This window comes from Rhipicephalus sanguineus, chromosome 8 (genome assembly GCF_013339695.2).
Source record: "Rhipicephalus sanguineus isolate Rsan-2018 chromosome 8, BIME_Rsan_1.4, whole genome shotgun sequence".
In the NCBI taxonomy this organism is placed as follows: domain Eukaryota; kingdom Metazoa; phylum Arthropoda; class Arachnida; order Ixodida; family Ixodidae; genus Rhipicephalus; species Rhipicephalus sanguineus.
The window spans coordinates 97,988,479-98,004,335 of NC_051183.1; the positions used below are offsets into that span (position 1 = coordinate 97,988,479).

General features: G+C 49.6%; 1 pseudogene; it reads left to right on the forward strand.

The window, feature by feature from the left end:
• The window catches only part of LOC125759474 (uncharacterized), a 13,260-nt pseudogene extending 1,570 nt beyond the window's left edge, over positions 1–11,690 (forward strand).
• Positions 11,691–15,857: the final 4,167 nt, after the last annotated feature.

The following is a 15,857-nucleotide window of genomic DNA, read 5'->3' on the forward strand; positions in this document are numbered from 1 at the left end:
ATTTTTAATTGACTAGATTGATGTCGCTGGTAGTAAGATTGCCCATTCTCTTTTTCTTCTTCATTTTCCATGGAAGCTTCCTGGGTGTGACGGTTCAATTTATAGATGAACAATCTCTGGAAAGAAGATCCGCAGCGCTTGTGTGCCAATGGCTTCTCAGGTCGTCACACCTACGACGTAATCGCGACAGCGCTCCACGCAGTATTTGTGGAATACAAGATTCTGCACAAGATATGCGTTGTCATCACGGACAGCGGTTCAAGCTTTGTGAAAGCATTTAGGTAGGTTACAAGGCTGCTTCTGTTGCAATCTCGTTGTCTACACTGAGGTTGCCTACATTTAGTATCTTAATGCTTCCCAAAAAAGAACTAAAGCTGCAGTATGACCGTTCCACTTGATTTCAGCAGTGCTTCTTTTGATCACGATGAACCAATGAGCTTCGCAAGCTGTATTCGCGGATCTCGATGACTAGAGTTCCACGCACTCGACTATCCGCGATGCGCAGCGCCTATAGAGGCGCCACTGAAAGCCATGTAGCGGCGGCCGTCGGAACTGCTGGTGGGTCGCGTAGCAGACGCCTCATTTGCGCGCGTGCGATTTGCCGTTTGTGCGCACGTGCGATTTGCCACTTGTGCGTGTCCCAGATAATTACTTTGGCAGCGATAGTGTACGCAAAGGAGTCGCACTTTATAATAGTGGACATTTGTCCGATGTCACAGCTGTGCGGGACGACAATGTCACCATACGCGCCAAGTGTTTGCCACAAACAAGCGTCAACAAGCTTCCCTACGAAAAAGGAGCTCATCGTAAGTACACCGCTTTCTTTATAACGTCCCGATTACTAATGCCTGCATGAGTTGACGTGTGAACAAACTTTTTTTTTTTTCAAAACAGTAGCTTTGTTTACATGCCATGTGTTTATATAGTAGATTTTGAGGGAGCGCTGTCGCACCGGCGTATAAATTTCACAGGTGTGGCCACGCGAAGGGTAGGCGTCGGTAAAACTTTGAAACCAGCACGATAAACTTGCGAAAAAATAAACGATAAACTTGTCATCATCGGTGCAGAAATGCACAGCGAACATTCTGCACAGATGATCGCATTCCAGTGCCATAAATAGATGGAATGCAGCCAATTTCGTGCAGCACACGTGTGATTCCACGGCACTTTTGTAAAGGAGCCGTCACCTGCCCCACATTCTCTGACACTGCGCGTCGCGCCATTCGTTTTTTAAGAGAGCCTAGACATTGCATCTTATCAGTAATAACAACCTCACGTACATCATAGCGTCTACAATGCAGGCGAGGCGACCAAGTAGAAACGTAGCAGCGTTCGCTAAAGACGTAGCAACATAAATGGAGAAATAAAAACACGGTAATTGTTCTAACACTGCCGTAAACAAAGCGCCATTGCTTGCCTTCTGTGTCGTACAGCCACAATCCACCGCCGCCGTCGCTCTCGCTCATGAAATAGCACCCGAAACTTGTAGAAGCGCGTTCCTGTCGATTTTTTGCGTGTGTTTGAGCAGCCGACAACGCAGCAGTTATTTTTCGTCATCGCTGGGGCCCGACAGAGTCTTTACATGACGATGAAAACACATCCATCTGTGCACTCGCGTACATGCCCGCGGGAACACTGCTTGGCCGGGCCCACTAACGCTTCCGAGCTGTGGCAGCAGATGGCGTCGTCGACGCTTTGTGCATCGCCTATAGAATACATAAGTTCATTTTGTAACCTTACCATTTACGACAGACCTCTGCGTATCCTTCGGAAACTTAAAAATTTAAGTGGTTATTTCGTACAGTGAGGAATTAAAACACAAGTAGGCTCTGGAGGCATTATCATAAAAAGCCACCGAGACTAAAAAAGACGAGAGGCAATTGCAGCGCAGACACAACACACAAACTTTACGCATTGTGTCATCTCTCGTCTTTCCAAAAGACATGGAGTTCTGTTTTAATAGAATATTTTCATTTTTCTAAAGCCCATTATTGTGTTATATTAAATATTTGTTTCTGTTAGAAGCGTACCACAGGTGTACGTCTGCGCGGGTATAGTCAGCGTTTATCTTTCTTTTTTAATCGATATTAACCTTCGCTTCCTTCTTGCCTTTCTCTACGTTTTATTGTTAAGTGAGTGTTCTGTCCTGTCCCGTATTTTTTCCCTAGCTGTCTGCACTTTTATTTCATAGTGTTCAACCGACTAGCCCATCTGATTATATTGATGCTGTATAAAAAGGTTCAACCTCCACCAGCTCGTTTCCGCCCTAACTTGTTGGGAATTTCCACTTTTTCGGTACGCAGGGTCTTTGGAGAAACCGTTCAAGATGATCTAGATTTCGTGGCAAATAGCATCACTGACGTGCTCGACAGTGGATCCAATAATGATTCGTCTCGGGAGATCCACTTGCCACGGCACAGGAGGTGTGCCACGCACACATTGAACCTCGTCGCCTCGGTCGACGCTGAAAATGCCGGCAACAACGTTGCCTACCGCGAAATGGCGAGGACTGTTTCGTAAAACTGAGCCCAGCCTGTGCAGGCAGCCGAAGCTATAAAAACTGCCTTGAGAAGGCAGCTCCCTGTGCAAAACGCAACACGATGAAATTCGTTGTTCAACGCCGTGAAGTTCCTAAACGAGTTTCCGAAAGGGAGGGTGGACGCAACGTTCGATGCACTTTCGTTGCCACGACTGCAACACGAGGAATCTCTGTTCATTGATGAATACTGCAAGGTATGTTTCGATTATTTGTTTAACATCATGCAGTGCGTTGATTCTATCTCTTATTTTCCCAGGCGATGTACGCTGTGGCAAAGACGCTAGATATATTACAAGGCGAGCAATATAAGTACATGGGCGTCCTGCAGCCAACACTTCACTCTCTGCTGCGGTACCAGCGATCCCTCCCGCCGCTGAAGTACTGCACACCTGTCATGAGTAAGGAGAGGACGTATGGACGACGAAGACGACGAAGTAGGAGGAGAAGCACGCGGAACAGGCACGAGCGCGTGCAGGGTAGCACACGGCGCGATGTGCGTCACACGAGCCGTAAACGAAGGCAGCAGTTCGATGAGCTGGCATTGTTTGCGTGGCTACTGGAGAAGAAGGTCGCATTGGCAGCTACGTTCTGTCAACGGGAAGGCAGCGGGCGTTTGATTCCGGAGGCCGTGACGCTGGCACTCCGTGGCGTGGCCGTTGACCTCGACGATGCTCGGGCGAGGCTCCTTGGAGGTGCTGCAGTACCTTGCGGCAATTTCGGACACACCAGCAGCAGTCCCCCTTTAAACTTCGGCCAGCAACAATCCCCGGGACGCCACGTCATCAAGTACAGCAGGGGCCGAGCTCGTACTTAGGCCTAAGCGACCGAGACGCCCTGCCACGTCAGCGACTGGGAAAAGGCTTATGGCAGCTTCGTGGTCTGTTATGCATCGGGACGACAGTTCATCGGGACGACAGAGGATCGTCGGCGACTTCGACTGGGGAACCAGCACAATGGAGGCTGGACTTAGGCCTAAGTGGCCAGACAGACTCTATAATAGCGACGCGAGTCGGAAGTGTAGAAGTACTGAGAATTGTGCTTGTTTATTTTCACATATTGCTCTAGTGTTTGTAAGATTTTCATTGTTAGTTGTTTTGAGTGTTTTTCTTATAGTTTTTCTTGTGTGCAATTAAATTATGTTTGCAGTGCCTACGTGCGCCTTCTCAATCTATCTCCAATGCACACGCCTCCGAGATCGGTGACAACACCCCTTGCTAGCAGCCTTCAGGAGGCAGTCACAAAGAGGTGAGCGAAATCTACATGTGTCTTTCCTCATTGTCCCATGTATGCGTACGTACCACGGATTGTCCGTTTTTATATGTAACTCGTACTCTGAAGTAAAATGTTTTCATCATCCATACTTTGTTCCTGTAACCTTTCTCAACACAGGTTTTCCCAAGCTCTGGAGGATGCCAATCTGGCCTTGGCAGCGGCGGCCCATCCCAAGTTCAAGCTCTCCTGGATGACAGAAGAGTGGAAAGCTGCGACGTTACGACTTCTTGAGGAAGAGTGCCGTGCACTGGAGACATTTTGTAATGAAAATGCTGCCACCAGGTCCACGGCGCAGAGCAGGGACAAGAAAAATGGGCCACCACAGAAAAGGAAGAAGTGCTTGGACGCTGACGACCAACAAGAGGGGATTCCAGACATCGACCAACCATGCGGAGTAGAGCTAACAAAGGACAGTGGTTCTTCAAACAAATCGGGAATTGATCAAGCAGCTGTCGAAAGTTCTATGAGCACTAATGACCCGCTACATGTCTCTCATACAGATGTTGTTGACAAAGCAACACAGGTTGATGTTGACCTGTCCAGCCTGCATGCCACAGAAAGAGCTAAGTGGAAGCGAAAGGAGTGAGATTTGAGAAGAAAATTCAAAGACTAAGTCAAACGACAGATCGTTATAAAGAGGAACTGAAGAAATTGAAGTCTGACTGCCATTTTGGTGACTTGCAGTACATACGGGAACAAGCAAAAGAAAAACACCTTCCAGCTGTTTTCTTATGGGACCAAATCGTCAACTTCAAGCGAAAGAAGCCAGCATGGTCTGAAGACGTAATTCGACACTCCATAATACTTAGGCACCTTTCTACAAAGGCATATGAGCATGTACGAAAGGAAATGCTTCTCAAGCTGCCGAGCAGAAGCACACTGCAAAACTACATTGGGAGCAGTTCAGCCGAGACGGGTTTTAATAGTTTAATTCAAGCTGGTTTGAAAGTAGAGCTCGAAAAACTTGAGGTGCCACAGTCCAAGGTTTGCTCCTTGATAGTCGATGAGATGAGGATCAAGCCTAAGTTACTCTACAACAAGCAACGAGAGTGTTTTGTTGGTCACGTGGATATGGGTGTTGCAAATGAGACGAAATGAGCCCGTGCTAGCAAATTCATTGCTTTGCTTTATCATAAATGGCCTCTCTACAGCTTACAGGATCCCAGTTGCATACTACTTCACAAAGGGACTCAATGGAAAGCAGCTGTCGACGCTCATTCGCTATGTGATGAAGAAAGTGGAAGAAGCTGGCTTCACCATGCTGCGTTTTGTCAGTGATAATCATAAGGTCAACGTGAGTGCCATGACACACCTATGTGGTGGATTCTTGAAATACCGAACTGAGCACCCTTGCGATCCTGACAGGCTACTTTTTTTAAGTTTTGACTACTGCCATGTGTTCAAAAATATCCAGTCGCAGTTCCTTGCCCGGGAGTTAGGGGAAAACGGTCAAGTGTCTTCCACTTATCTGAAGAAACTTTATGAACTGCAAAAAAGGATGGCTTGTCAAGCAGTGCGCTGCTTGACAAGGAAACGTGTACCCAAACAATACTGAGAAAATGAACGTGATAAGAGCAGTGGCGGTTTTCTCCCTGGAGGTTACATCAGCGTTCGAGTTTCTGAATGAACAAGCAGGACATGGCAGTCACCCCTCCTTCGCATTCGCAGGACCAGCAATCGTGTTTATGAAGAACATCTTTCGCTGGTTCACCCTGCACGACACCAGCAATGAAGTGCAACACATTCACCAACCTTTTCCTGACACTCGTCATTTTGACAACTTTGACGATGACCGTCTGGAGTGGCTCGATGTGACATTCCCTTTGTATATTGAGGAACTGAAGAAGAACTCGACTTCCCCACGTGGCTTCCTGACCACAGAGACTTATGAAGCTCTTCTCTTGACCACATACTCAACATGTGCCTGTGTTCGTCACTTGCTTGTGACAGAAAAGTTTTATTTCGTGCTTACGAGGAAATTCAGCAGTGACCCAACAAGGCACTTTTTGGCACATTACAAAGATCACTTGGTTGTAATGACCAATTGGCTCTGCCATGTCTGGGTTAGAGAAGCTACTGAAAACGGGGATTGCTGCATCGTCATAAAGCAGCAATGTTCTGCACAATGAGCGACCTGAACTCAGCAAGGGGCTCTTACTCGTCGCACTGGGAGCATGCGGAAGCTCAGTTGAGCTGCCACCAGAACCTGTCCGCGTACACGAGCGGCTCAAAGTGCCCAGGGTGCCTGCAAGTTTGCCAACGCTGCTGCTTTCAGCGACGGTGTATGTTGGTGGCTATGTTGCCCTTGTCATCAGGGAACATGTGACGTGCGACAGCTGCTGTTCTATGACTTCAAAGCCACTATCTAACCAGCCACTGCAGCAGTTGACGCGAAATCAAGACAGGGGCGGGCTACTATACCCTTCTGACCAGCTCGTCTATGTCTTGGACATTTTGCGCCTCTTCGTGGAAACTGCTCTTAAAAAGGAGCCAAGGCTGGAGAAGCCGCTGAGAACACTTCAGGAAGCGGCTGTACCTGCCATTGTTGATTCTGCCCTACTTAACTGCCCCCAGAGTGACCGGCTGCACCACCAGGACCTGGCACAGCTTATCTGCTTGAAGTTTCTCAGGCCACTACTCGTTAACTATGCAGCTGCAGCCACCGACGAAATTGACATTTACAAGTCATTCTCGCAAAAGCCTCTGAGCAGAAAGTATGTTAAGCTTAAAAAGCAGTTTCCATATATATTTTCATCTTGTGTGTCTAAGAATAAAATGCTTGCATGCCCTTCAGCTGCCACTGAATCAGTTTCCTGGACCTGCGTTTTGCCTGCTGCCAACTTAATTGCGCCCAGTTTCCACTTGAAATGTCTCGCTATCCCATTAACTTGTTTCCTTTTTAAACTCGTGCAAAAAAAAATAATAATAAACAGTATATACGTCACGAAATATATCCTAGGCTTCTCGTGAATATAATAAAAACACATCTGTGCTGTCTACAACAGCACTTCCGCTTGTGTTGACGTGTACCCAGGCCCCCCCTTGCAATAATCTTTTGTAAGATCATGGTAATCATTAATAAATGTAAACTGAATTCCACAAAGTTCCCACCACAGGGTGTCGGTTCGTTTGTCAGCCGCACAAGTCGTGTTCGACAAATACCACTCGTAAGTCGTGGACCACTGTCAGCCTTTGAAGAATGGCTGTTCCTATTATTTCAAGGCGCAAAACCAACGAGTGCGGCGTAGCGGTGCGATAACGGCCGCAACAGCCGCGTTTTCGGGCCATCCACTTCTCGGCGCTCGAACGGCCTCGCTGACCTTGCCACCCAACGTGAGTGGCGCCACCACGAAGGCAAGTGGCGACTCTCCACAACTCCGGCGACGGAGCGCTCCTATTGTAGCGCTCCACGACGTAGCAGGCAGAGAAAGTATAGAGGAGGCTATGGATTTTGCATGCGGCAGTTAGATACCTAGAAAACCCGTAATGGAAGCATGACCGTGCCAAGGAAACCGTGCTCAATAGTTATTAACAGTCAGTGCAGCTGCCGCTGTAGCGTTTTCTGTCTAATTTACAAGCCGAATTATTTATAATAAATTACGTAATAAGACCACATATCAGCAGGTCCGCTACCATGTGCGTTACGGTTCGCTCACCTGCTTGTATACCCCGTGCTGATGCAGCACCACTGTTGTGTGTAGTGTTCTGTGACTGTGCTCCGTTGGCGGCGGCGCAGTGACATGTCTCTTGTGAGAATATGAAGAGGTCGAGGGTAAAACGTTCGATTGGTGAAGTGTCATCTCGTCAGAAACGACAGCGGATTGCCAAAAATGTACAAAACGAGCTCAAAGCTACCGTATTTACTCGCGTAATGATCACACTCGCATATTGGTCGCACCCCTAAATTTTGTCATCTAAATTCGATTTTCTTTTTTCCCCGCGTAATGATTGCACCCCGAACTTGCCGCATCGATATGTCGTGTGCCAAGTCTAGCTGATGATCATCGCGTTTATCATCTGTCGAATGTTGCGTTAATTGCGTAAAAAACTCGCGAAGTGAACTGCATGCACCAAACATATTCTGCATTTTTGCCCACCGTTGGCGGAAACATGCCATTTAGGATCGCAGTAAAGGCAAATGCCGCAGTTTTCACTGAATGCCCGCCATGTGTTTTTATGTCTGTGGCAGCTGAACGTGCCCATCTTTGTTTCTATGATCTGAAAACAGGCGTCACTACGCTAATGCTGTAAATTTACTTATTTAAATGAAAGCATTCCTTATTTAGACAGAAGAAACTGTTCTGACGCGCGTGGCATACTCACAACTTCCATGACTGACGAAAAGAAGAAAAAAAATGCGGTCGCTTTGCTCCGTCAGCCGCCATGTTTGTTTTGATATCCCGCACTGTTACAGCAGCAGCTGCCTGTCGGTCGACGTGTTGTTATCCCGCAGCAACAAGCTGCCGACGCATTCCCATAATTCCTGAAAAAGCCATGTCGCCGCCATCCCAGCCGCCCGTCACAGCGTCACCTAACACCACGTTTTTTTGTGTGTGTGCTTTGTGATCGTCTGCAGAAGCGCTGTTTGACAATGAGGCGGTATGCGAGCTTTACTGCCGCGTTCAAGCTGAAGGCGCTTGATTACGCGCTGCCAGCAGACATTTCGGCGTCGACGAAATCCAGATCCAATATTGGAAAAAACAGTGCGAGAAGCTCATGGCTACTAACAGCACGCGCCGGGCTTTCCACGGACCCAAAACTGGCAAGTTCCCTGACATTGAAAAGGCAGTCCTCGAATACGTGAGAGCATGCGCAAAGACGGTTGTGCCGTGTCGTTAGACATGGTACGGATGCAGGTGCGCACAGTTTCCCGGAGGCTGGGAATAGCCACAAAGGACTTCCGCACCAGTTTCGGCTGGACGACACGCTTCATGCGGTGGAATGGAACTGTCGCTGAGGCGGCGGACATCGTTGTGCCAGCGACTTCCATCCGCGTACGAAGACAAGGTGATCGATTTCTGCAGGTTCGTCACGAGGATACGCCAGAACAACGGTTTCCTGCTGTCACAGATAGGCAACGCCGACCAAACGCCGTTGACGTTCGACATGCTTCGAAGCACTACTGTGAACGAGAAAGGTGCTCGAAGTGTCCTCGTGAAAACGTGTGGTGCGGAGAAGCAGAGATGCACCGTGATGCTCGCAGTGACGGCAGACGGGCGGAAGCTACCACCGTATGTTATTCTGAAGTGGAAAACAATTCCGAAGGGAAACTTGCCCTGTGGCATCCACATCCGCGCTCAAGCGAAAGGGTGGATGACGGCAGACCTCATGGTCAATTGGATCAAGACTGTTTGGGGGCGAAGAGCAGGAGTGCTTCTGCTTCCTTCACTTCTTGCACTGGACAGCTTTCGAGGCCATCTCGTTGACAGTGTCCGTACCGAGCTGAAAGAGTGGCGCACGGAAATCGCAGTGATCCCTGGGGGTCTAACTTCGCTGCTGCAGCCTTTGGACGTGTCACTGAACAAACCGTACAAGGACAACGTCCGGAGGCTGTACGCAGAGTGGATGGCAGCAAGCGACCACAATTTGATGCCAAGTGGCAAAATCAGGAGACCGCCCGTGGAAGTCCTCTGCTCATGGATTCGCGAAGCGTGGAGTACCATTTCCGATGAGGTGGTCATCAAGAGCTTCAAGAAGACTGGCATTTCCAACGCGCTCGACGGAACAGAAGATGACCGTCTGTGGGACAGTGAAGACACTGTCGGTTCCGACAGGGAATCGTGCGGAGACGACACTGACGCCAGTGACGCTTCAGACTCTGAATGAACGTTAGGGGGTGTTGTGTCGGGCAGGAGCGCGGCGTAACCCGCGGCGGGCCAACGGAGAGGCCGAACGATGGGAGGGCGCGTAAAGTGGCGACGCGCAGACCAAGCAGAGAGTTAAAAAATAAAAGGGCAGTGTGCCATGCATGTAGCTCCTGCATAATGCGTGCATTTTATTACAAAGGTAAGCCTTACTCTACTTTTATTTTTGGTTATGTTCATGATAGCTATCGTAAGAATTCTGATTAGCGACTTCTCTGCGTTTTCGGTGCTCAGAATATTTTTTCACGGAAAATTTACCTCGCATAATGATCGCGCCCCGAAGTTGGCGTCAATTTTTTTTTTTTTAAGTGCAATCATTATGTGAGTATGTACGGTATCTTGGCTGATGCGTCCCGTTGTTGCAGTCACAGCGGCAGCGATGGATTGGACCTTAACACTTCTGCACATGCGACAACTACAGCAGCCGCTGATTATTCGGCCCGCGTGCCGTGCTCCAGTGATAGTTCTGACTATCGCCTTCCCAGCGGAGAACCATGTGGAGAAGAGCACAGTTTGGTGTCACATAGTGCAGTCTGCGGCGAAAGCACTTTGGCGGATGCAGGTACTGAGAATAGCGATGGCCCCGAGGACAGTCTTCAAGTGAAATTCTTCTTCCATATCAAAAAGAAAGGAAACCTGTGCGTCAGTGAGCCTTCACTCGCCCTCCTCGAAAAAGAGATTACTAAGTTTTTGAGTTGTTATCGTGGGACTTTTCAACTCAAGACGGATTCTGCTTGCATTTCATCATTTTGCGCACATGATGCTTGTTTTGTTTTGTTTCTTTTAGTTATATTTCTCAGCTATATCTTCCGGTGTAATAAACTTACACACAGTTGTTCATCAGCGCTTGTGTTGTGTGGTCACTTTTTTCTTCGTCCCGTTTTTACGCTGTTCCCCCTCTGAAATTGCAGCACTGGGCGCTAGAAACAAAGATACCTGCCGCTCACCTCGGCTCCCTCTTGAAGATCCTCAAGCCTCATCACCCAGATTTTTTTATAGATGCAAGAACTTTGCTGAAAACCCCAAAAGAGACTTCAATAGTTCCGATGGATGGTGGCTGTTATTATTACTGTATAAACTGGAATATAAGTTGAGATTTTTTCAGTAAAGCAAGCTAAAGTCACACCTTGTCTTATATTATAGAAGAGTTTGGCCGACAGTGCATCGCCGTCTCGCAACATGTGGCTTGCATATGTGTGAAAAGCCACACACGGCCGTATTCACATCCGAATCCAATAGCAGGCATTTTTTTAGTATCTGTTTTTGTTTTTACTTCATGCTGTGCTTCCGATCTGTTCCGAGTTTTCCGCTCTAATTGACGTTGCGTTTTATTTTTAGTGTTGTTTTTTTTCGCTCACAGAATATGAGTAGCGGCACGAGGAGGCAGTTCTCAGCTGCGTTTAAACTAAATGTTGTTGAGTTCGCCAAAGCGAATGGCAACATGGCCGCTCAGCGCCGCTTTGGCGTTTCGGAAAAAAGCGTGTGCTACTGGAGAGCGCAGAAAGACAACCCTCAGAAAACGAAGTTTCGCGGGCGAAGTGCAGTGCATCCGCAGCTGGAAGATATGCTCGCGGACTTTGTGCAGGAAGTTTGTGCGCGCTCGGTCCCAGTGACCGTGGATACCATTCGCAACAAAGCAGTGGAGCTCGCTCGAGAAGCTGGGCTCACGAGAAAAGAGTTCAGTGCACTAAACTCGTGTGTGCATCGATTCATGAGACGCAAAGGATTTTCTCTCTGCCGGCGCACATCCATCTGTCAAAAGTTGCCAGAGGAGTTCGAGGACAAGCTTGAAACTTCCAGCGCTTCATGAACTGGCTTCGGGAGCAGAACTACATGATGGGGCAAATTGGCAACGCCGATGAGACCCCCGTGTGGTTTGACATGCCTTCATCCCCCCAACCACGATCATGCAGCGCAATGCCAAGGATGTGAAGCTCTTGTCCACTGACAACGAGCACTCGCGCTTCACCGTCATGCTGGCTTGCACAGCAGACAGTAGAAAGCTGCCGCCCTGAGTCATTTTCAAACGAACAACAATGCCGAAGGAAGCGTTCCTGCCCAGTGTCGTCGTTCGTGTCAACCAAAAAGGATACATGGACGAGGCCATGATGCTCGAATGGATACGAGTAGTCTGGAACCGTCGGCCAGGTGTACTGCTGCATCCTTGCAGCATGCTTGTGTTGTATGCGTTTCGTGGTCACCTGACCAATGCTGTGAAACGCGCACTCAGCGATGGAAAAACTGACATCATCGTAATACCAGGTGGAATGACGTCCACCCTCCAGCCGCTCGACGTTGCGCTGAACAAACCGCTCAAGTACTGTGTGCGGCTGGAATACCAGGAGTGGATGCCCGGCAGCAACCCAAAGATGCTGAGGGCCACCCACAGAGGCCTCCGCTTGCGACTGTCTGCGGTTGGGTGCTTTTCCGCCTGGCGTTCCTTGCCAGATTCCATGGTGGAAAATGCTTTTAAGAAATGTTGCATCAGCAATGCGCTGGATGGCACGGAAGACGATGCACTGTGGGAGGCAGCCAGCGACAAACTCTCGTCTTCAGAAGACAGTGATGCCTCGTCTGACGAATAGGAACAGCTGCAATGGGGGTTGAGGGGAGCTCCAACGATGGTTGGGCGGTATGCCTGATTCGCAAATGTGTTTCGACAATTTTGGGTGGTTTTCTTTTTCATTCTTCTTTTCTTTTTTTTTTCTTTTTCGGTCACTTAAACTTGGGGGGTCAACCTATATTCCCACTCGACCTATTCCCACTCGTCCAGCCTCTCCAACGAGCTCCAAGCCTTCTGGGCATTAGAAAGCCTCGGCATCTCAACGAAGAACGGCCCATCGGGAGACGACAAAGACGTGAGGCACGATTTCGTTCATTCATTGAGCTTTGTCAACGGCCGCTACGAGGCAAGCCTCCTTTGGAAGCCATTAGACCGGCCTTTGGAAAGTAACGAGGCAGTTGCAAGACAGTGCCTAAACAAGTTGCTTCGCCGCCTGAAGCCAAACAATGAGAGACCATGAGTATGACAAAACCATCCGAAGTTATCTAGAAGAAGGCTTCACCGAAAGGGTTCCGGCAAGAAAATCCAAAACGGAGCCCAGATTTATTACCGTATTACCCGAATCTAGGCCGGCCCCCATTCTAAACCAACCCCCGAAATTCGCAAGGCCAGAAAAAAAAACTTAATCATTATACTCGAATAGAAGCCGCCCCCCCCCCCCCCCACACTTTCGCACATCGTTTTTTCGAAGAAAAAAAAAAAAACATCGGCTTAGATTCGATTAGGTACGGTACATGCCACACCGGGCAGTTCTACGACCTGGCAGCTCTACGACCAAAGTGCGAATTGTGTTCTACACCTCCGCGAAAGCGCACGGTTGTAGGTCCCAGAACGACGCACTAGCGACCGGCCCAAGCATGAACCCAGGCCTGCTGCAACTGCTTCTTAACTTCCGCCGTCATGCCATTGCGATCACAGCGGACATTGAGAAGGCTTTCCTTCAGATTGGTGTAAACCCTGAGGACCGCGACGCACTTCGCTTCCTGTGGTTCCGTGACCCGCCAAACGAGCAAAACGACAGGTGATAAAATCGAAGTGTGGCGCATCACTCGAATCCCTTTTGGCGCAACAAGCAGCCCCTTCATACTGGCCGCCACTATTCGTCACCATCTCGCTGGTGTCGGCGCTGCTCTGTCAGACCCTGCCAAGGTACTAGAGAAGTGTCTCTATGTCGACGACCTAATTAAGGGCGTTGACAGCGTGCAAGAGGCTACTACCTTCTACGAGAAAGCACGGAAGATCATGAGCTCTGCTGGAATGAAGCTGAGGAAGTGGAGCTCCAACAGCGACACATTGCAACAGCGATTCACTTCCGATAGGGTCGAGGATCCGTGCAGTGCCAGTGAGGCCGCGACGTCAGAGATAACACCTGTGCTAGAGCTCGAAAGGAACAGGGAGAGTGACGAGCTGCAATATCCGCTCAGAACTCTGTTGGAGCTTGTCACCGTAAACCGAAACACCAAGAGATTTGTACTGCAGGCGTCAGCAAGGATATTTGATCCTCTTGGTCTTCTTGGCCCAGTCACCATCACAGCCAAGATGCTATTTCAAGAGCTCTAGGCACTTGGCTTGGAATGGGACACACCGCTACCACCAGGTGTGAGTGAGAGGTGGGAAAAGTGGATTGATAATCTCCACCACTTCACAGCTATTACCCTTCCCCGTCACTACACTTGACACATGGAAGCCGCCGAGTTGCACATATTTACCGAGTTGCAAGTCCGCACGCTTATGGGGCGGTCGCATACCTGCATGGCGAGTGAGGTGGGAAGACCACCGTCAGTCTCATCCTGGCAAAGACATGCGTGGCGCCACTGAAAACGCTCTCGCTCCCACGGTTGGAGCTCCTTGGGACCGTGTTGGGTGCTCGAATGTGCGCCAATTTGCTTTAAAAGAGCATTCAGGATTGATTTTCCTTATGAAAGATATTCATGCATTTGGCAGTCTATAAAATCCTCAAAACTATTCCTCCGCAATAGCGGTGTAGCGCAGCCAGCGCCATCTAGGATTGTTTGCGCAAAGCGAGTGCACGATGCAGCCTGCGCCACCTAGGCTTCAAGACGAAAAATAAAGACTGGTTGCATGTCTGGCCGATAGAGGGGGCTGCCCGGGGAATTCTCGGTAGAACGTCGTTATGGGCTCCCGAAACGGTTTAAAAGGAGAGCCAGGAGCGGGCAGCGGGAGTAGGTGGTCCGCTGCATGGGCTGAATGAGTCTTAACTTGTACCCTGACCTTTCCTCACTCGTACACAGGCCGGCATGAGCGGAACAGTGTCTTAGACCTACTCTGACCATTCCAGACTGCATGTCGCGCCCCGAACGCTGGCCGTACTCTATATACGCGCACGGGAGCAGCACCGTGACACAGCCCTGACCATGTACTCCCGCGGTCTGCTCCTCTCACGCTGCTTTCACCGAAGCGGCAGTCCCCCTCCTCTATCGGAGATCTGCTCTGCCTCTTTTATAACTGAACTGTGTGTGTGCGTTGTTGTTCCCCCTGGCCTTCGAGTTCGCGAGCTTTGTATTTCACTAAGCCAAAATCTACTCGCGACAAAGTGATGGAGGTGCGGGGTATATTATAGCATGGGGATCGAAAAACCCTCACGAGGGCAGGCGCGCCACGCCCGTCACGCACAAGTTAAGGCGCGCACTGATCAACCATCAACTCTCCTCAATCCGAACCACAAGTGGCGCGATGAAGACTCTGATAGCAAAGCACGCAGCCTTGACGAGCGTTTGGAGTTGCTGTTCCAGTTGGCAGAGAAGAAAATTGGAATCATCAATGAGCGACGGAAATCGCGTACTGAGAAAACGGACCATAAAAATTATCATGGAGCCGCAGAACAATGTAGCCGACGGCGCCGTGATGAGGCGATGTGCCCCCCCCTCCCGCCCCCCGTCTTCAGGGGCCAGGCAGATGAGGACGTCAAAGACTGGCTTCGAATATATGACCGATACTCCACGGCGCTAAATTGGAACGAATGTGCAAAAAGGCCGAAATCTGATGTTCGTCCTCGACGACGAGGCGCGTTGTTGGTACAGCGCTGCATTGACGGATGCAACAGCTACACATCATCTAGATAGCTGGGCTGAATGGCGGGAAGCGCTCTTGCGAGATTTCGCCGGAGAGCACATCCAAGACTAGGCTTATATCCAGCTGCAGGAACGGCGAAAGCTGCCCGGTGAAACTCCCAGACAGTATGTATCGAGCATAATGCAGCTGTGCGCCCGCGCATATACTTCCATGACTGAGGCCGAGAAAGTGCGCTGTTTGATCCGAGGCCTCCGACCTGAAATGATGGAGAGGGTTGCCATCACGAACAATAAAACGACGGATTTTCTAGAACACCTCCAGCGGTTGACACACGTAGGGACAATGGCACAACACACCATGGCAGGTCCTCCAGGAAAGTATTAGGGCACTGACAAGCGCCATGGAAATGATCTCTCCGTACCCTGCGCACAGATTCCCGAACAACCCATCTCGGAATGCAAGGGGCCAGGTTATATGTTTCCGTTGCCACCAGGTGGGCCATATAAGGCGTCAGTGCAGGGAACCGCTTCAGGAAACAAACGAGCAGACTACCCTCCGCCGGGTCAGGGAAACTAGCAAAACGGGG